Source organism: Amblyraja radiata, chromosome 16 (genome assembly GCF_010909765.2).
Source record: "Amblyraja radiata isolate CabotCenter1 chromosome 16, sAmbRad1.1.pri, whole genome shotgun sequence".
Classification (NCBI taxonomy): domain Eukaryota; kingdom Metazoa; phylum Chordata; class Chondrichthyes; order Rajiformes; family Rajidae; genus Amblyraja; species Amblyraja radiata.
This window is the reverse complement of record NC_045971.1, coordinates 32588459-32611025: the sequence shown is the minus strand read 5'-3', so window position 1 is coordinate 32611025 and position 22567 is coordinate 32588459. Positions and strand designations below refer to the sequence as shown.

Here is a 22567-nt window from a genome sequence, read left to right as displayed (position 1 = left end):
ATCGAGGACTGATTTAGTATACAAATAGAGGGGAGAGTGCTAAGTTGATAACTTTAACGTATAGTACATCTGCTCTATACCATTTCGCACAAAGTGTATCCTTAAATATGTGAGGGACATTTTTTTATAGATGTTATTCATGTGTCTTCAATTCACAAATATTCCGACTGTTTGAGCAATTTGAATATAGAATAGCTTCTTTCCTGCAGTTAGTCATCAACCAAGATGTCAAATCAAATCTTGGGGGAGGTAATACTGTCACCAAATAGATATCAGAATTTGATACATAGAAGGCAACAGCACTGAACTTCCGAGACATATATGAAAGCAAGCTGGAATCTAGAAGATGGAATATTTGAAGGATTGCTGATGAAATTACATGATCCATGGAGACTGAAAACATTTTAATCTGATGCTCTGCAGACTGTGTTCAAAATAACCAGTCTATTTTCAAAGTTTTATTTCTTTGTTACAAGCATAGCATGAGTCTGTAGTTGGGATTGACTTTGCCTGCAGAGTGAAGCGTGGATGGAATTTTTCAGCGAGTCCATTATCTCCATTGTTCTGGAGTTGGGTAGTGCTGCAACAACAGGTTTTTTAGTGTCAAATCAAAGTTCAACCACTGTGGTGTAAAGCACTCTCAATCTACTGCCTGTAATCTACTGTAACCCTTGCATTCCCTCGCTCTCTGTCCTTCCTTACCCTAATTGTCCTACGACTGTCGTCCAGCTTAGTTTCACTATTGGTATCCACTCCTCCACAGCTGGCAATAGACCATTGTGGGCTCCACCTTTCCTTGATCTTAGTTGCTGGCTTGATTTGTTCTTATCATACCTTTCATGAATTTGATCTTACGTTTCTGTATCTCTCGTTTCCCTCTCCCCTGATTCTCAGTCTGAAGAAGGGTCTCGACCTGAAATGTTACCTATTCCTTTACTCCAGTGATGCTGCCTGACCCGCTGAGTTACTCCAAAATTTTGTGTCTATCTTCAATCTACTGAAAGTTCAGTGTTTGCCAAATAAATGTATTGGGGAAATAATTTCCTGCTCATATATACAATTAAGTTTGATAGAAGCAAGTACTATATAAAAGCCTTAACTTAATCTTTGAATTTGAAAATCAATGCGTGATATAACCTGGAATGCACTACAAAGCCGATATTAAATTGACAAACCCTAATCTTATTAAAAGTAAGTGCAAAATTCAAGTGGATAATGGATGAGGAACGAACAATTGTTGGAAGGTACCATTGCTGTCATTGCTGGCTTAATAATATTTATAACCAGGTTGTTTTTTTTACATTGTTAATTTTGATTTCCTATGCATGTAACAAGATGATTTGATGTTAAATACAGGGAAATGACAATGATTGCATTAGATTCGCCTGAAAAATGGTCTCAACCCAAAACGTCACCTGTCCAAGTTCTCCAGGGATGTTGACTGAATCATTGAGTTCTCCAAAAGCAGTTCCTTGTTTCTACATGTTTGCAACAATGTTTTGCATTTTCTTACTGGTTTTATTCCTTGACAGGAAAAATAAAAAGAAGCATATTATCTGAATTGTGATAAAAAACAGAAAAGTAGTGGGATCTTGCTGTGCTAATGGATCACTGTGCAGCAGGTACAACAGGCATCTATGAAGCAAACAGAATGTTATTGTTTATAGCCTGGGCGACTTGCACAAAAATTAAGAGATTATACCAATTAAGAGATTATACCAGTTGATAGAGCTACTGCCTCACAGTATCAGAGAACCAGTTTCATTACTGACCTCAGCTCCTGTCTGAATGGAGTTTGCTCAATCTTCCTGTGACTGTATGGGTTTCCTCCGGGTGCTCCGGTTTCCTCCCAAATCCAAAGATATGCAAGTTTGTGGGCTAATTGGCCTCTGTAAGTTGCTCCCAGTGTGTGGGGATTGAACGTGAAAGTGGAACTATTGTGAACAGGTGATCGATAATCGGTCTGGACTCAATGGGCCGAAGGGCCTGTTTCCATGCTGTATCTTTCAATTAATCATTCAATTATAAGGGACAACGGTGAGATCACATCTGAACTACGGTGAATAGTATTAGTCTGTTTAGTTAAAAATGAAATCAACAGCATCAGAAGTAGTTTAGCAAAGATTTCCCTGTAATACCGTGGAAGGAACGGGTAGGTTAATTTGTGAAGAAAGGTTTGATGTGGTGGGTTTGTATTCACTCATGCTTAGACGGAGAGGTGGGATTTGAATCAACATTAAACATGGTGAGGGATCCCAGCAAGTGGATGTGTTTTCCTTTTGTAGAAAACATCTAGTTCGAGGAGTCTCTCATAAAAAAAAAAGATAGTGTTCCCCATTTAAAACAGTTGTGGGTATATGAACTCTCTTTGATAAAGAGCAGTGGAATCTGAATGTGAATCATTGAATATGTTTACGGTAAGCGTAAATACTGTAGATGTTTGATAAGCAAGGTTGTCGTGGGTTACAGTCAGATCAGCCATGTGTGATGGGGTAATCTTGAGTGTTTGAATGCAATATTCCTGTTAGTAGTTCATATGAAATTCTCCTACCTGTTGTTTTGTATCAGGCCAATGCAGGTGGCAACATGAACAATGTATTGAACATTTGTCTGAAGAGGTGTACCAGCCCCAAACATTGTCTGTCCATTTCCCTCCACCAATGTTGCTGAGTTCCTCCAGCAGACACCAGTGTTAGAATAAATCAGCAGGTCAGGCAGTACCTCTGGAGTACATGGATAGGTGACTTTTCGGAACCCTTCTTCAGTTCCTTAAACCCCTGTCCCATGGTACGAGTTCATTCCAAGAGTACTCCCAAGTTTGCCCTGATTCGAATTCGGAGATTTACGGTAATGGCCACTCGTCGGTACTCGGGGCTCTCGTGGACATTTTTCATCATGTTGAAAAATCTTCACGAGTCTTCCTGTGCTTACCTGCCATTAACGAGTCTTCCCGAGTACCTGCCGTTAGCGCTAAGAGACGTCCCCGAGCTCCGACATACCCGCCACGTTCATTCTCCATGCTTACTATGAGTTTGATTTTTTTGAAACTCGGGAGAGCTCTTGGAATGAACTCGCACCGTGGGACAGGGCTATTAGCAGTTGTTCTTTTGCTCAGGATTCCAGCATCTGCAATCTCTATTGTCTCTGAGTTAGTCTAGTTCTGAGATGCAGCATGGAAACAGACTCTTCGGCCCACCAAGTCCGCGCTGACCAACAATCACTGGTACACTAGTTCTATACCACACACCAGGGACAATTTTACAGAAGTCAATTAACCTACAAACCCACATATCTTTGGAATGTGGGAGGAAACCAGAGCACCTGGATGAACCCCATGTGGTCACATGGAGAATGTGTAAATGCCACAAAGACAAAATTCATAGTCAGGACCAAACCCGGGTCTCTGGCGCTGTAAGGCAGCAACTCTACCGCTGCACCACCATGCCCCCCCCCCCCTTCTACAGTCGAGTTAATAACGTGAGATACATTAAAACAATATCTGTGTTTGGATGCACCTCATGCAAACCCCTCCACTGGATAGTGGATTAGTATCTGCAGTCTGCTTATTAGCAGTTCCCCAGACTAGGATTCAAATAGCTTCTGGTGGCTTGCATGAATTAGGAGTTTATTATTATAGTAATAATTGTCTTTCTGAAATTAGAATGTGAACAAAAATATATTACTCTTCATTTATTTTATCCTGAACTTGGCTTGAGGAGCATGATAAATGGTAGAAAATAAACACCTACAGAATCCTCATGACATCAAATGAGAGAGCTACCTGTCCACTGGAATAGAAAGCATCCTATTTGGATGTACATAAGGCATCCTATAGCATCACTTAAGCAAGAACAGGCATTATTCGAATTGTCCAAAGCACAAATTTGCTTATGTAGTAAGTTATTTGTTGGCAAATTTACAGAGAGGGAAATATTCTGTCAGTGATATTATGTTCAATAATATACCAATGATCTCAACTTGCAAGTTGCTTTGAGATTTATTAATCAATTGATTTGCTAGATTTGCTACAATTGATTTGCTACATCCACTACACCTCAGTGCTGACTTTATATTTATTTAATACATCTGCCTTGCTGAAATTTAATAAAACAAACTAATGTTAAAGCTTTAACTTTGATTGAAATATGTTATGTCTAATGTACATTAAGAACAGCTTGGATAATGAATCCAAATGTAAGCTTAAGACATTTTCTAATGAACAGCTATTTAGGGGAAATCTTTAACAGGGTAAAACATATTGTAAGTTGCTTCACAAAGCAAGCAAAAGGTGGAATTGAGACAAACAAATACATTTTGGGATAGTCTTCGAAAAGCTGAGTCATGCCATAGATTTTATGGGACTCAAAACACAACAGATAGAGAAACAGAAAGGTTAGGAGAAAGTTGCTGATATCTCATGGGTAACCAAAAGCATGATTGCCATGAGAGGGTAAAATGTGATGGAGAGGAACATAAAGCAAGTAGTGAAACATGGAACACTCAGTGGTCATGGAAAAAATAAAGGGAGGTAGGTCATAAAAGTTAAATGGGATTTTATAACTGAGGTCATGATGTAGACAGAGCAGGAGAAACAGTGAATGGAGCAATGCATTTGTACCACAATAGAGATTAGCTGCATAATTGGACACAAAGTGATCAGTTAAAAGTGAGATTTAGAGATATCACTTTGGTCTACAAAACAAATAGGATTGAAATGGCAGAGGCGGAAATAGAACAGGAAATGTTATGTTGACAAATTCATTTACAAAGTTGAGACAATAACATGAATATTTACTGCAATGTAAATCATTGTACAGATAGCTGGTTAAAATAGTGCAGCAATTTTAATCCAGAGATCAAACAAACTGATCACAACACTAAATACAACTACTATATTCATTGGATATGCAGGTAACAGAAGCAATGCTGATACTAAATGCATTTACTTTAAGTAGCATTACTTTAAAATAGGTTGGGAAGGTAAACTAGAGAATGAAAGAGATTTTAGAAAGAATTACTTTGAGTAATAAAATGTTGAGATTACTATATTGGATAATGTGGTTGTGAAAAAAAATTAAACGCATTCAAGTGCAGCTTGATGGATTAACAGTGCTATTGAAGGGCTGTACACATTGTATTTTGAAATCCATGACTAGATTTCTCACGTCTTCTTCTGAATCCGCAAAATATTGAACAAGACTGTCTATTCAAGGATTTTGGCACCGGAGTAAGTAATTGATCATCTAGAGAATATCAGGTACTCCAGATGACTGCTCAAATCTCACCTCAGATAGTAAAGTGTGGGCCCACTGGGAAGTGAATTGGCAAATTAGGTTGTGAGAGTGTGGGGTGGAGCAGGTTTGTGGAAGGCAAATGCATTTAGTTTTAGTTTAGAGATACAGCATGGAATCTGGCCCTTCGGCCCACCAAGTCCACACAGACCAGCGATCCCTGCACCCTAACACTATCCTTCACACACTAGGGACAATTTTACATATATACCAAACCAATTAGCCTACGAACCTGTATGTCTTTGGAGTGTGGGAGAACACTGAAGATCTCGGAGAAAACCCACGCAGGTCACGGGGAGAATGTACAAACTCCGTACACACAAGTGCTCCTAGACAGAATCGAACTGGGTTTCTGGTGCTGTAAGGCAGTAACTCTACCACTGTGCCACCGTCCGCCCTTTCTTATCAATTGTGTATATTTACAGACGGCCAATTGACAAAAATACTTATTCTATTAGAACAGTATTTCATTTAAATCCCCAGTCTCCACTTCTCCTTTATCCACCCGACACTTGACAGGTCATGTCCTGCTTGGAATAGAGTATTTTCATACAAGATTTCTATTCTTATTGGCATCTGCTGACATGTAAATAGTAATTTCCTTTCACAGAGGGTGGTGTATTTCTGGAATACCCTACCCCAGAGGGATATGAATGCTTGATCTATGAAGGTACTTAATGAAGAGATGTATATATATTTGAAGAATGTTGGAACTGAGAGCTATGTGAAACTGACAGAAGAGGAGTTGAGGCCTGGGGCAGATCAACCAATGGTGTCACAGTGGTGCAGTGGTAGAGTTACTGCCTTACAATGTCTGCTGCGTCAAACATCCAGGTTCGATCCTGACTATGAGTGCTGTCTGTACGGAATTTATACGTTCTCCCCGTGCCCTGCGTCGGTTTACTCTGAAATCCCACACTCAAGACGTACAGGTATGTAGGTAAATTGGCTTGGTATAAATGTAAATTGTCCCTAGTGTATGAAGGGTCGTGTTAATGTGCAGGGATCGCTGGTCTGTGCAAACTCGGTGGGTCGAAGGGCCTGATTCCACCCCTGTTAAAGGCTGCTATTCAGTAAGTATCTGGGGATTTTAAGTAATTTGCAGAGATATAATCATGGTGCTTTTAGTGAAAATATCAAATCTTTTATCAGACCACTGACAGAATTATATTGCGTTTCTGACAGTGAAAGTAATACATACTTTAAGTGTACTCAAGGCTGGGATAATTTTCAGGACTGTGGAGTTATGAAGATCAAGCTGGAAAGTAAAGTTGTCAACAATCAGATCATAAAGTCATAGTATCACATAGCACAGAAACAGGCCTTTTGGCCCAACTTGTCCATGCTGACCAAGGTGCCCCACCTAAACTAGTCCCATTTGGCTGCATTTGGTCCATATCTCTCTGAAACTTTCTTATCCATGTGCTTGTCCAAGTCTTTTTAATGCTCTTATAGTTACCTGCCTCAACTACCTGGCAGCGCTTTCCATATATCTACCACTCTCTGAGTGAATAGGTTGTGTCTCAGATTCATAGAAACATAGAAAATAGGTGCAGGAGTAGGCCATTCGGCCCTTCGAGCCTGCACCGCCATTCAATATGATCATGGCTGATCATCCAACTCAGTATCCTGTACCTGCTTTCTCTCCATACCCCTGATCCCTTTAGCCACAAGGGCCACATCTAACTTCCTCTTAAATATAGCCAATGAACTGGCCTCAACTACATTCTGTGGCAGAGAATTCCAGAGATTCACCACTCTCTGTGTAAAAAATGTTTTTCTCATCTCAGTCCTAAAGGATTTCCCCTTTATCCTTCATATTAAATCTTGCCCCTTGCACCCTAAAACTATGTCCTCTGGTTATTGATTCAGAAGGCAAAGGACTCTGTGTATCCATTCTATCTATTCCCCTCATGATTCTATAAAATCTCTACATGATCACTCCCCAGCCTTCCGCGCTCCGAGGAATAAAATCCTAGGCTGCTCAACCTCCCCCTGTAGCTCAGGCCCTCAAGTCCTGGCAACATCCTCGTAAATCTTCTCTGCACTCCTTCTGGCTTAACAACATCCTTCCGAAAGCAGGGTGACCAAATCAGAGCACAATACTCCAGATGCAGCCTCGCCAATGTCTTATATAACTGTAACATTACAACCCACAGCACTTTTTATTTCGCTTGGGTAGCTTACAACCCAGCGGTATGAATAATGCTTTCTCTAACCTCTAGTAACCCTAGCTTTCCCTCTCTCTCTCTGTCCATCCCCCATCCTAGGCCTACTGTCATCCTGATTAAATATCACTGATTGTATGCCTCAATGCTATCAATGAACCATTCTACATTTCCTTATCACTATTTGCCTTGTTCGGTAATTTCCACACCTTACCCTTCCATATCTCGAGACACCCTCTCCCCTGACTCTCAGTCTCGACACGAAATGTCACCCACTCCTTCTCTCCAGAGATGCTGCCAGTCCCTCTGAGTTACTCCAGTATTTTGTGTCGATCCCCAATTCTATGATGCCCGCAATGTGGATTAGTGCAAGAAATAGTCCATTTCTGCTCCTATTACCTATGAATTTAGAGTGAGTGAGTGATTGTGGCTTTAAAGGGTAGGAGTTCTGTACATGTGTAAATAATGGCAAGACTATTGAGAATCACCGTAAGTAAATAATCTCCCACTCCTACCCATTATTCTAATCACTTTGCGCTTTTTTACTCAAAATAACCCTGAGCATCACATTTATTTGTGAAGAGATTAATTTTTGAGGGTCTAATTTCCTGTGAACAATATTGAAAAAGTTTGAATATCTGGTAATTCGTTATTGAGTTGGAGATCTGAGAACAGGCCCTTCGGCCCACAATATGAATGCTGATCATTGTATTCATCTCATATAACTATATAACAATTACAGCATGGAAACAGGCCATCTCGACCCTTCTAGTCCGTGCCAAACACTTATTTTCACCTAGTCCCATCTACCTGCACTCAGACCATAACCCTCCATTCCTTTCCCATCTATATACCTATCCAATTTATTTTTAAATGATAAAATCGAACCTGCCTCCACCACTTCCACTGGAAGCTCATTCCACACAACTACCACTCTCTGAGTAAAGAAGTTCCCCCTCATGTTACCCCTAAACTTTTGTCCCTTAATTCTCAAATCATGTCCTCTTGTTTGAATCTTCCCTACTCTCAATGGAAAAAGCTTATCCACGTCAACTCTGTCTATCCCGCTCATAATTTTAAAGATTTAAAGGTTCTGTAAGGTGTCCTTGAGACTTTTGAAAGGCGCCCATAAATAAAATGTATTATTATTATCTCCCATTCAGCCACTGTTGAATCTATCTTGCTACTCCACTATTAATACCCAACAATTGAACCTTCTTAACCAACCTTCCATGTGGAACCTTGTCAAAGGCCTTACTGAAGTCCATATAGACAACGTCCACCGCTTTACGCTCATCAATTTCCCTAGTAACCTCTTCAAAAAATTCAAGAAGATTAGTCAAACATGACCTTCCAGGCACAAATCCTTGTTGACTGTTTCTAATCAGACCCTGTTGATCCAGATGATTATAGTAATAAAGCGTTAGAACAGGCCCTTCGGCCCACCATGTCCATGTTGATCATCAGGTATCCATCTATCCGAGTGAGAGGAGGGCGGGAGGGAGGTGTGGTCTTTACCCTGCGGCGGGGACGGCGCTGCCCGCGGCTGCAAGGAGTCGCCGGCCTTCAGCCCTGCACCTGTCGCTGCGGAATCTCACCTGATCGCAGCCAAGTTCTCGGCGGCCGGACTATATTTAGCTGCTGCCGCCGATTTCGCTCTTGCCTTGCCCGGGCCGTTCCCCGGGCCTTCAGCGCTCTCTCTCTCTCAAGAAGAAAAATAGCGCCGGCCCAAGAAGGAAGCATGTAATGCTGTGCCCACCATGGGAAGAAACAGTGGCTCAAAACGCCCCACACTTGAGCGCTGAATGGCAATCAAGAAATCCGTGTCTCAATGTGACAGTCCCAAGCTGCGTGCGCTAAGTAGGGGCTGTTTAAGGGCTTCGGGGACTGGTCCGTCCTTCCCCAGAGAGCGCTCACATTTCCTCTCCTTGGCTGAGACAGAGACGGGAGTGTATTGGGGGGAGGCTGTAAACCTGTGTGGCTCCCCTCTCCCCTGACTCAGTCTAGAAGAAGGGTCTCGACCCTAAACGCCACCCCATCCCCCCCTCTCCAGAGATGCCGCCTGTCCCGCTGAGTTACTCCAGCGTTTTGTATCTAGTCTGTCACCCACGTTGGCCACCCCACTGCACTCTGGTGTTGTGAGAGTGTGGGTGGGTGGGTGAGCGGTGCCGGACACGGCTCTCTCTCTCTCTCTCTCTCTCGGGGCTGTTTACCTCCCTCCGATCTGCGATGTAATGGTTTCGCAGTGGGAGGAATGAGCAGAGTCATCGCGCTCCTGAAACCCGAAGCCGCCACTGATCCCCGCGAGCAGGTGGACCGCTCTTTCTTTCGTCGCAAAGCGTCTCGATATGGATATGTCAACCCCGGGCGTGAACGCCAGCCCACAGCATGGATCCACGTACACGCACACCGGCACATGTATATCCATGCACACGCCGTCATATAAACACCAGCACTGCAAGGAAACACCGAACAGAGGAGCCGAATAGGCTTGTCCAGTCTGTTCTGCCTTTCAATGGGTTCAAGGCTGCTCATACAAATACATACAGGTAATGCATTAGTGGGGATACATGTATACAAGGATTATTCGCCACTTATAAATGCACATAGGTATGCCCACAGACACATGCGTGTCATGGATATACCAGTAAGCGTACATACAACACAGATATATTTACACATCATATATAGATAAATGTGAGGTTATCCACTTTGGCGGCAAAAACAAGGGGGGCAGATTATTATTTCAATGGGGTTAGGTTAGGTAAGAATGAGACAGCGAGACCTGTGTGTCCTTGTACACCGGTCACTGAAAGTTGACGTGCAGGTACAGCAGGCAGTGAAGAAAGCTAATGGAATGTTGGCCTTCATAACACGAGGATTTCAGTATAGGAGTAAAGAGGTTCTTCTGCAGTTGTATAGGGCTCTGGTAAGACCACATCTGGAGTATTGTGTACAGTTTTGCTCTTCTAATTTGAGGAACGACATCCTTGTGATTGAGGTAGTGCAGCGTAGGTTCGCGAGATTGATCCCTGGGATGGCGGGACTGTCATATGAGGATAGGTTGAAAAGACTAGGCTTGTATTCACTGGAGTTTAGAAGGATGAGGGGGATTGTTATAGAAACATATAAAATTATAAAAGGACTGGACAAGCTAGATGCAGGAAAAATGTTCCCAATGTTGGGTGAGTCCAGAACCAGGGGCCACAGTCTTAGAATAAAGGGGAGAGCATTTAAGACTGAGGTGAGAATAAACTTTTTCACCCAGAGAGTTGTGAATTTGTGGAATTCTCTGCCACAGAGGGCAGTGGAGGCCAAATCACTGGATGGATTTAAGAGAGAGTTAGATAGAGCTCTAGGGGCTAGTGGAGTCAAGGGATATGGGGAGAAGGCAGGCACGGGTTATTGATTGGGGATGATCAGCCATGATCACAATGAATGGCGGTGCTGGCTCAAAGGGCCGAATGGCCTCCTCCTGCACCTATGTTTCTACAGAAGACAGGCTAAATGTTGCAGCATAACTCAGCGGGACAGGCAGCATCTCTGGAGGGAAAGGATGGGTGACGTTGACTCCATGACAACGACTCAATGAAAGAGTGATCACAAATCAGAAGTTGCAGAATAGTAATGGAAAAGGGTACGGATCATTCCAAGATGAAAATAGCAAATTGGGAAAGGGCCATGCTGTCCTTTGAATGGAAAAGGGCTATGGAAAGAGGGTGCGGAATTTGAACAAGTTGAATTGTTTTTGCACAGAGCAGCTTCAGACTTACTCATCCAAACGACTTCCATCAATGCTCAAACCAGTCTGTGATTCTGTGGCACAGAATCTTTCTAATCCATTTGTGGTATGAACGTACTCAGGAAGGAGTTTCTATCTAAATGCTTCAGGGACCAGAGAGCAAAACATTTCATACTGAGGCAGATCTTCAGGAGCCAGCTGTGCATCTGAGAGTTGGTGGAACTGGCAGCTAGCCAGAAACCTTGAGCCTATTCTCAAAGCTGCCGATCATTGTTTACAATCCACATTATGTAGAGAAATCGCTACGCCCTTCATTAGCTTCATGTTTTTTTGGTCTGTCTTAAATATTGGAATAATAAAATCCTAATTAATTAAACCTGAGTGGGAGTGAGCGTTTAAAAATGTAATTTAACTGTTAAAGATGCATGAATTTTTAAATTCTATTTTCAATGATGTTAAATGTCCTTCTGAAACAAATTTTGAGAGATAATTTTAAGTGCGTAACATTCTGGAAATTAATGTGCCCACTTTCTGCAATTCAAGGAGAAATTCAACCTGGACTAACTGGACATTGAAGTTCTTGCTTCAAAAATGTTCACTGATGGAATCAGTGGGGCAGGCATCAAACTTCATGTGTAGGAAGGAACTGCTGATGCTGGTTTAAACCGAAGATAGAAACAAAAATGCTGGAGTAATTCAGCAGGACAGGCATCATCTCAGGAGAGAAGGAATAGGTGACGTTTCGGTTCAATACCCTTCTTCAGACTCTTCATGTTTGTTTATTGGAGCAACCTAAAACTAATCCCAACGATAGACACAGAGTAACTCAGCGAGTCAGGCAGCATCTATGGAGAAAAAGGAATGTTTCGGGTCAGGACCCTTGACTTTTCTACTCCCCTTACCCACTCTAATCTCACCCCCTCTGAACGCCTAGTCCTTTGCTAACTTTGCAACAATTCCGACATTATCATTAAATAAGCAAGACAAGTGTCCCAATCTCTTCATCCATAGATTTCTTTCTTTACTCTTTCATGGGACATGGGCAATGTTATTCAATATGATCATGGCTGATTATCTAAAATCAGCACCCCGTACCTGCTTTCCCCCCATATCCCTTGATTCCTTTAATCCTAAGAGCTAAATCTAACTCCCTCTTGAAAACATCCAGTGAATTGGCCTCCACTGCCTTCTGTGGCAGAGAATTCCACAGATTCACAACTCTCTCGGTGAAAAAGTTTTTCCTCATAGAGTCGTAGAGTGATACAATGGGGAAACAGGCCCTTCAGCCCAACTTGCCCACACTGGCCAACATGTCCCAGCTACACTAGTCCCACTTGCCTGCGTTTGGTCCATATCCCTCCAAACCTGCCCTATCCATGTACCTGTCTAACTCCTTCTTGATGAGATAGTCCCAGCCTCAACCACCATCTCTGGCAGCTTGTTCCATACACCCACCATTCTTTGTGTGAAAAGGTTACCCCTCAAGTCCTATTAAATATTTCCCCTTCACCTTGAACCTATGTCCTCTGGTCCTCGATTCCCCATTCTGGGCAAGAGACTCTGTGCATCTAGCTGATCTATTCCTCTCATGATTATGTACATCTCTATAAGATCACCCCTCATCCTCCTGCGCTGCAAGGAATAGAGACCCAGCCTACTTAACCTCTCCCTATAGCTCACACCCTCGAGTCCTGGCAACATCCTCGTAAATATTTTCTGAACCCTTTCAAGCTTGACAATATCTTTCCTATAACATGGTGTCCAGAACTGACCACAATATTCTTAATGCGGTCCCACCAACGTCTTATACAACTACAACACGACCTCTCAACTTTTACATTCAATACTCTGACTGATGAGTAAGCCTTTTTAACCACCTTATCTACCTGCGACTCAACCTTCAATGAACCATGCACCTGTACTCCTAGATCCCTCTGCTCTACAACACTACCCAGAGGCCTACCATTTACTGTGTAGGTTCTGCTTTGTTAGACTTCCCAAAATGCAACACCTCATACTTCTCTGTATTAAATTCTTCAGCCCACCTGGCCAATCGATCCAGATCCTACTGCAATCTTTCACAACCATCTTCACTATGTGCAAAACCACTCACTTTTGTATCATCGGCAAACTTGCTAATCTTGCCCTGTATGTTCTCATCCAAATCATTGATGTAGATGACAAAAAGCAACGGGCCCAGCACAGAACCTTGATGCACACCACTAGTCACAGGCCTCCAGTCCAAGAAGCAACCTTCCACCATCACCCTCTGCTTCCTTCAATGTAGCCAATTTGCTATCCATTCAGCTACCTCTCCCTGGATCCCATGCAATCTAACCTTTCAGAACAGCCTACCATGTGGAATCTTGTCGAATGCCTTACTGAAATCCATGTACACAACATCTACAGCTCTGCCCTCATCGACGTTTTTGGTCACATCTTCAAATAAATCAATCAAATTTGTGAGACATGACCTCCCACATACAAAACCATGCTGACTATCCCGAATCAGCCCTTGCCCATCCAAATCCTGTATAACCTATCTCTCATTTCAGTCCTAAATGGCCAACCCCTTATTCTTAAACTGCAATCCCTGGTTCTGGACTCCCCCAACATCAGGAATGTTTTTTCCTGCATCTAGCCTGTCCAATCTTTTAAGAATGTTATATGTTTCTATAATACATATCTTAAGTTCCCTCTTAATCCTCGATTTAATCCTATGCTCTCAGGTCTCCTCATAATTGAAACATTCCAACCCATGTACCTTTCTGGCAAATTGTCTCAACACCACTTCTAAGGGTTGGTGGTCAGAATTGCACTCGGTACTCCAGCTGTGGCCGAACCAAAGGTTTTTAAAGATGTGCAAAGATGTACACTTACATCTGATGACCTGGCTGATGAGGGACAGCATCTCGTGTGCCTTCTTCACCACCCTATTGCCTAGGTTGCAACCATTGCAACCTATCTGCATAGCAAGGTCACTCGGTTCCTCAATGCTCCCAGGTCCCTATAATTCATGGTATATATCCTTCGCTTATTAGACCTCTCAAAATGCAACAGGATTAAACACCACAGAAGCACAATCAGTCAAATGTTGACTGACCAATCAGGAACTGTAAAGAAGTTAACTAAATTCTTGCCAAGTTTAGTTTTGAGGACTGCCTTAGAGAAAGAGAGAGAGATTCATTGTGATCATGGCTGATCATCTACAATCAGTAACCCATGCCTGCCTTCTCCCCATATCCTTTGATTCCACTAGCCCTTAGAGCTCTATCCAACACTCTTTTAAATTCACCCAGTGATTTGGCCTCTACTGCCTTCTGTGGCAAAGAATCATAAATTGACAACTCTCTGGGTGAAAATTTAGCAGGTAGAGGAAAAACATGTAAGGGGAATGAAATAAATAGTAGAGACATGACTAGTACACAAAGTAAAGACAGAATTCAATACAAAACACAATATGAGGCAATTAATGCACAGATGAAAAGGGAGGGGGACGTGGGGCTAAGGATAGGCAGAGGTGAAGAGATGGGTCTGGAGGCGGGACTGGAAGATGGTGAGGGACACGGAATTGCGGATCAGTTGGGGGAGGGAGTTCCAGAGCCTGGGAGCTGCCCTGGAGAAGGCTCTGTCCACAAAACTGCGGAGGTTGGACTTGTGGATGGAGAGGAGGCTGCGTTCTGGACCAGTTGGAGTCGGTTAATGTAGGTGGAGCTGATGCCAAGGAGAAGTGAGTTGCAGTAGTCCAGTCGGGAGGAGATGAAGGCAAGGATGAGTCTTTCAGCAGCGGGAGGTGTGAGAGAGGGTCTGAGTTTGGCTATGTTGCGGAGATGAAAGAAGGAGATTTTAATGACATGGCGGATGTGAGGCTCAAGGGAGAGGGTGAAATCAAAGATCACGCCAAGGTTGCGGGCCTGGGGAGATGGGGAGACAGTGGTGCCGTCGATGGTGAGAGTGGGGTTATTGATTTTGCTGAGTGTGGCTTTGGAGCCTATGAGGAGGAATTCTGTCTTATCGCTGTTGAGTTTGAGGAAATTATGTTGCATCCAGGTTTTTATAGCTGACAAACAGGAGTTGATATGGGAGAGGGGGGGGTTGTGGGGGGATTTGGTGCTGAGGTAGATCTGGGTGTCATCAGCGTAACAGTGGACTCCAGGTTGAAGTGGCGGAGTATCTGACCAAGGGGGAGGATGTAGATGATGAAGAGGAGGGGGCCGAGTACGGAGCCTTGGGGAGCGCCTTGAGTGACTGTGGCTGTAGCAGAGGTGTGGTTGTGGAGAGAGATGAAGTGGGATCTGTTGGAAAGGTAGGAACGGAGCCAGCTGAGTGCAGAGCCTTCAATGCCGAGGTCTTTGAGTCTGGTGAGCAGGATGTTATGGTTCACTGTATCGAAGGCTGCGCTCAGGTCGAGGAGGATGAGGATGTTGAGGGTACCAGTGAGGAGGAGGAGGTCATTGAGGACTTTGAGGAGAGCAGTTTCTGTGCTATGGAGAGGGCGAAAGCCAGATTGGAGGGGATCAAGTAGGTTATACGCAAGGAGGTGGGAATGAAGTTGCGACGCAACGATACGCTCCAGGGTTTTTGAAAGAAAGGGGAGGTTTGAGATTGGGCGGTAGTTAATGAGAGAGGAGGGATCAAGACCAGGTTTCTTTAAGATTGGTGTAACAGCAGCAGTTTTGAAAGCGGAGGGGACAATTCCTTGGGACAATGAGGAGTTGAAGAGATTAGTTAGGTAGGGGCAGAGAACGGGGAGGCAGGACTTCAGCAGGGGAGTGGGGAGAGGGTCGAGGGAGCAGGTAGTGGGTTTGGAAGAGCTGATGAGTTTGGAGATTTCAGTAGGGGTGACCAGGTCAAACTGGGAGAGGAAGCAGTGTGGAGGAGGGGTAAGGAGGTCAGTGGAGATGTTGAAAGGAGGGGCCTTGGTAGGTGGTGGAGTAGATGCTGGGGAGTCGGGTACAGGGGATAAAGATTGATAGATGGTGCTGATTTTATCAGCGAAAAAGTGGAGGAATGAGTTGCAGAGACCCGGAGTAGAGGTAGGGAGAGTGTTGGCTCGAGGCTTGAGGAGGTTGCCCACTGTGGAGAAGAGGGTTCTGTGGTTTAGGCAGGGGTCGGTGAATATGGAGGAGAGGTAGGCAGATTTTGCAGCAATGAGGGCATCTTTGTAGTCATTTGTAGATGACTTCGAACATCCAAATGCAAGAGCAGGTTTTCACAAAAACAAAGTGCCACAGAGATCAATCCATTATTTTCATTAACTTATTGAACTCCTCCATGAACTAGGATCTTGTGATACTTCAGCACCTTTTTCCTCAGATATGTATTAATCTGTGGTGGAAAGGGAGGAGGGGGGAAGCTAACATGTGTTTAGGGGATGAAAAAAGAAACAAAATAATTGTAAACATAGAGCTGCAGATGCTGATTTAGAAAAGAAAACACAGAGTGCTGGAGTAACTAAACAGGCCAGTCCGCATCGCAGGAGAACACGGATAGGTGACGTTTCGGGTCGGGACCCTTCTGAATGGACTGACAATAAAGCACAAAGTATAATTGAATCATTTTTCAGAACAAGTTTGAAGAAGGGTGCCAACCTGAATCGTCACTTATTCACGTTCTCCTGCGATGCTGCCTGACCCGCTGAGATACTCCCACACTTTGTGTCTTCTGTCAAACAAAATATTTGCTGCTATTGTTGAATTGCAGGGATCTTTTGTGTTTCATTTGTGGCAACTAGACGGTGATCAAACCAATGGGATGAACTCATTATCAAGCTTCTTGACTGTAAAGTTCTGACAAAGTTCGATTATTTTTGCTATCTAATCTGGAGTATGACTTTGAATCGATGATTGATTGATGATATAAACTAGATGGCGTTGATATTAGTGGGTGATCTGCTACCAACAATGCAACTTTGTATTATACAACGTTATATATTAAGTTAATCTCCATCTCAGGTGGTCCCTTGGGATGAGTTGACTTACTTCCTCTCCAGTTCTGTGTGTTCTGAGAGGCCAAACAATGCAACAAGTGGGGCAGGAGTTGCTGGATTGAGTGGGGGGTGGGGGTTGGGGGAGGGGGGGAATGAGTGGGGGATGGGCAGGGGGGGGCGGGAATGATTACTGAGGATGCTCCTTCCCTTGTTTAGTCTCAACCTCAGAGTGCTCACAATGAATGGTCTCAATGTTTCAAGGACATCCTGAACTTTCCACTTTCAGCTGTGACGGGCTAGGATTTCTTACATGTTAGTGGGAACTGATATATTATAAAAGGCTTTGAGAAGAACATTGAATCCATTATAGGTAAGTCAGGATGCTGCGTGACTTGGAGAAGAACCGAGACGTGAATGGAGTTTGTCTCCAGTATTCTCTTTCCATAACTCATGGCATATCCAGGATCAGGTTTATTATTGATGTGTGTACTGATGTACAGTGAAAAGCTTTGTTTTGCATGCTGTCCAAACAGATCAGATAATACGATACACAAATACCATCGTCAAATTCAAGTACAATTGGTCGAGCATAGGGGAAGATACAGAGTGCAGAATATACTTCTCAGCATTGTAACGCACCAGTTCCATGGACTAAGTCTAATGTCTGCAATGGGGTAGAGGTCATATGGTCATAAGTGAAAGGAGCTGAATTAGGCCATTCGGCCCATCAAGTCTACTCCACCATTCAATCATGGCTGATCTGTCTCTCCTTCTAACCCCATTTCCCTGCCTTCTCCCCATAACCCCTGACACCCGTACTAATCAACATTCTACATATCTCTGCCTTAAAAATATCAATTGACGGCCTCCACAGCCTTCTGTGGCAAAGAATTCCACAGATTCACCACCCTCGGACTAAAGACATTTCTCCTCATCTCCTTCCTAAAGGAACGTCCTTTAATTATGACCTCTAGTCCAAGCTATGACCTCTAGTCCAAGACTCCCCCACTAGTGGAAACATCCTCCCCACATCCACCCTATCCAAGCCTTTCACAATTCGGTAGGTTTCAATGAAGTCCACCCTCATCCTTCAAAACTCCAGTGAGTACAGACCCAGTGGCATCAAATGCTCATCATATGTTGACCCACTCATTCCTGTGATCATGTTTGTTAACTTTCTCTGAACCCTGCCCAAAATGATGCCTGGCCAGCACCTTATAGAGCCTCAGCATTACATCCCTGTTTTTGGCCTCTAGAAATACGTAAATGCTAGTGTTTGCCTTCCTTACTACCGATTCGACTTGCAAATTGACTTTTGGGGAATGTTTTGGGAATCTTGACCGAGCACTCCAATGTCCCTTTACACCTCTAATTTCTGGATTCTCTCCCCATTTAGAGAAAATAGTCTGTGCCTTTATTCCTACTACCTAAATGAATGACTCCACACTTTGCTACACTATATCAGGGTCGCGGAGCGTTTTTGAAAGTGGGGGGGCTGAGCGATCTCTGATCACTTGCCTTGGGGGTACCTGGCGATGGAGTGGAGCGACTGAGAGGGATTTTTTGAAATTTGATGTATTAAAACCATGTTTTAGGTGCAGTGTAGGTATGATTTTTGTTTGAAGTATTTTTAAGATAATGTAGGGCCTACATGAGAGATAGGAGCAGGTGATTATTATTTTTGTTATCGCTTGACCTCCAAAAACTGGGGGATAATAATATGGCCATCCCCCACCTCAAAAAGTGGGGTGATATATCCCCCATCCCCCCCACCCCCTCGGATCGACGCCAGTGCCTTCCACGGTACAATAACTTTGACAAAAAACTTTTAAATGTAATTTGAAGTGCTATTTTTTTTGTTTGTAGTTAGAAAAAGGGACAAGAAATAATCATAACATTTCCTGGTTTTGCAAAATCATAAAAATTATGTTTTGAAAGTATGCGTTCTCCTTTTGATGTATATTCTATTTTGATTTGAATTTAGAATCATCAAACCATGACATTAATAAAGGGGGTATATGTTTGTGGAAACGTTAGTTTTTTAAAAGTAAGACTTTCGAGAAATCTAAAATGCATTAGACATATACGTTTGAATGCATTGAGTCTCTTACCCAGAGTAGGTGAATCGAGGACCAGAGGACAGATTTAAGGTGAAGGGGAAAAGATTTCATTGGAATCTGAGGGGTAACTTTTTCCACACAAAGGGTGGTGGGTGTATGGAACAAGCTGCCCGAGGCGGTAGTTGAGGCTGGGACTATCCCAACATTTAAGAAACAGTTAGACTGATACATGGATAGGACAGGTTTGGAGGGATATGGACCAAAAGCAGGTAGTGTAGCTGGGACATGTTGACGGGTGTGGGCAAGTTGGGCTGAAGGGCCTGTTTTCACACTGTATCAATCTATAACTACATTATACCTCAACCATGCATGAATGCTTCAAAATCCAGTGGTTGAGTTTTATTGCCATATACTCAAGCATAGAAACATAGAAAATAGGTGCAGGAATAGGCCATCGGCCCTTCGAGCCAGCAATATGATCATGGCTGTTCATCTAAAATCAGTACCCCTTTCCTGTTTTTTCCCCATTTCCCTTGATTTCACTAGACATAAGAGCGAAATGTAACTCTCTCTTGAAAACATCCAGTGAATTGGCCTCCACTGTCTTCTGTGGCAGAGAATTCCACAGATTCACAACTCTTTGGGTGAAGAAAGGTTGTCCTCATCTCAGTCCTAAATGGCCTACCCTTTATTCTTAAACTGTGGCCCCTGGTTCTGAACACCCCCAACATCGGGAACATTTTTGTTGCAGTTACAGTAAGTGAAAATCCAGCAGGCAAGCAGGATGCTTTCTCCAACCACCCCCATTTGAAGGCCACTATCTTCCACCGCTTCTACCCAGTGCTACCTACTTCCAGCAGCCACTGGTTGTCCTCCAGGATGCACCGAGCCGCAGCCTGGTCCATGCCGGTCACCAGGGCGAATTCGGTGCAGAGACTCTCACGGCAGCGGCACAAAGCTTCCGACGCCTCCGACGTCCCGGGACTCTTCCATTGAGACTGCTCCATGGCCGGATCTGCAGCGAGCGACTCGCCAGCCCGGCAAACGCTCACCAGACCCGCAAACACTCTCCAGCCCCGGCTCCCCGTCCGCATCTGCCCCCGTCGCTGCTTCTGCTTCCTTCCCTCCCTCTGACCCGGCTCTCCAACACCCACGACCAGGTTGCTCAGAGCAGAGCAGCGCCTCGTCCAAAGCCGGAGATATTGAAACATGTCTAGCCAAAAAAGTGGAGGTCTGCAGCCCCCCCCCCCAGCCCCACCACTCTCCGGTTCCACAGCCCATGTATATTCCATCTTCCACTTCTCTGTCCACTCTCCCAACCTGTCTAAGTCCTTCCGCAGAGTCTCTGCTTTCTCTACACCACCTGCCCCTCCACCTATTTTCGTATCATCTGCAAACTTGGCCACAAAGCCTTCAATTTCCTCATACAAATCATTAATATACAACGTGAAGAGCAGCGGCCCCAGTACCAGTCCCTGTGGAACTCCACTAGTCACTGGCAGCCAACGAGAAAAAGCCCCCTTTATTGCCACTCTTTGCCTTCTGCCATCCATCCAACCTGCTATCCAAGCTAGTATCTGCCCTTTGATACCATGGGCTTTCATCTTCCTTTGCAGCCTCACATGTGGCACTTTAGAGAGCATATTAACGTATGGCATCTCTGTGTGGTATCTCAGCTGCACGGAGGCGGAGAGGAGAGCTCTTCAGCGCGTCGTCCACAGAGCGCAGAGGATCATTGGGACACAGCTACCAGCCTTGGAGGGCATCTACCACACACGGTGCCTCAGGAAGGCCGTCAGCATTCATAAAGACTCCTCACACCCTTGTAACGGACTGTTCGAATTACTTCCCTCCGGCAGACATTACAAGGCCTTCTACGCCCGAACCTCCAGACTCAGAAACAGCTTTATTCCCAGAGCTATAGCGGCTCTGAACCGGCCCTGCTGAGTGCCCCCCACCCCCCCTGGACTGTCTCCCTCGGATGGTCACGTCACACAGCTTATTTATTTATTTTACTTTTCTTTTACATCGGTTGGAAGCTGCATACTAAATCTCGTTGCACTGACGTGCAATGACAATAAAAGATATTATTATTATTATTATTATTATTATTATTATTATTATTATTATTATTATTATTATTATTATTATCAAAGGCTTTCTGAAAATCTAGGTAAACAACATCCACTGACTCTCCTTTCTTTGTCTGTCCTGCTATTTACTTCTTCAAAGATTTGTCAGGCAAGATCCCCTTCACAAAACCATGCTGACTTTGGCCTATTTTTATCATGAACTTCTAAGTACTCTGTAACTTCATCCTTTATAATGGACTTTCAAATCTTACCAACCACTGAAGACAGAGTATACTTTCTTCAGTTCTTAAGCCTATACTTTCAATGTTATAGCTTTCTATTTAGTGGCATCAGGAAGTTCTCCTCCTTTGACCAAACCCAAAGAATGCACTAATAACCCACAAACATCCTACTGCTGATTTGAAATACTGCGAAGATCAGTGCGTAATTCCACTGCAGATGTATGTTACACAGGATAAATCATTGGCTTCAGATGTAATGTCCATCTACCATTGATCACAGCTAAACAACGAGAATGTGATCCAACTTCACAGATGGATTTATTGGAAAAACACAAATATGGAAACAGAAGGTGAATTTTCCCATTAGTGTGATGTGATAAATGGCCCGTTTGAGGGTTTTAAAGTGGATTTTTCAGTTTTTCACTATTCAAATTTTGGGTGGCCGCGGTTCAATCCTGACACCCCCTCCCCGTGCAGTCTGTATAAAGTTTGCACATTTACCCTGTGACAATCTGGGCATTCCCAAGGAATTCTTGTTTCCTCCCGCATTCCATAGGAATAATTTTGCGGCTATAAATATCTGAAGCTGGATGTCAGGAGGGACAGGAGAGAGTAAATGTAGACTTTGAGTCTCGCTTCAAGAGGCTTTATTGCATGATGTCATGGAGAGATGGCGGCTGTTAACTGCTCACCAGTTCTCTGTCTTTGCAGCTGAATTAGCCGATAGTTACTCAGTGCAGTAAACAACTATTTTTTCGGTTAGATACAATTATACGAAAATATACTTCCTCCTTGGCTATATGTTTTCCTGTTATTACTATCTTCTACATGGCTATTAATTATTTTATTCGTCATAATATGCTTTATGTTTATGTTAATCTTATTCAACAATGGATGCTTAAACAAAGTCAAACATAATACAAGGGGATCTTGACATCATTCTATCTCATCTGTCAAGCCGACCGCGCCACTGCTGAGCCAATGATAAGCCGCCATTGTCCGCAATGTTTCTGCGCAACTAGCGGCAGGGGGCGCGGGTGGTCGACCCAACTATTGCTGTTGT

At 43.7% G+C, this 22567-nt stretch overlaps 1 protein-coding gene across 1 annotated transcript in view; it reads left to right on the top strand.

Annotated features, from left to right (window-relative positions):
* Positions 1 to 22567, top strand: part of LOC116982098 (sodium channel protein type 4 subunit alpha-like) — a 247527-nt gene that overhangs the window by 5216 nt on the left and 219744 nt on the right. The gene's annotated exons all lie outside the window — the stretch shown is intronic.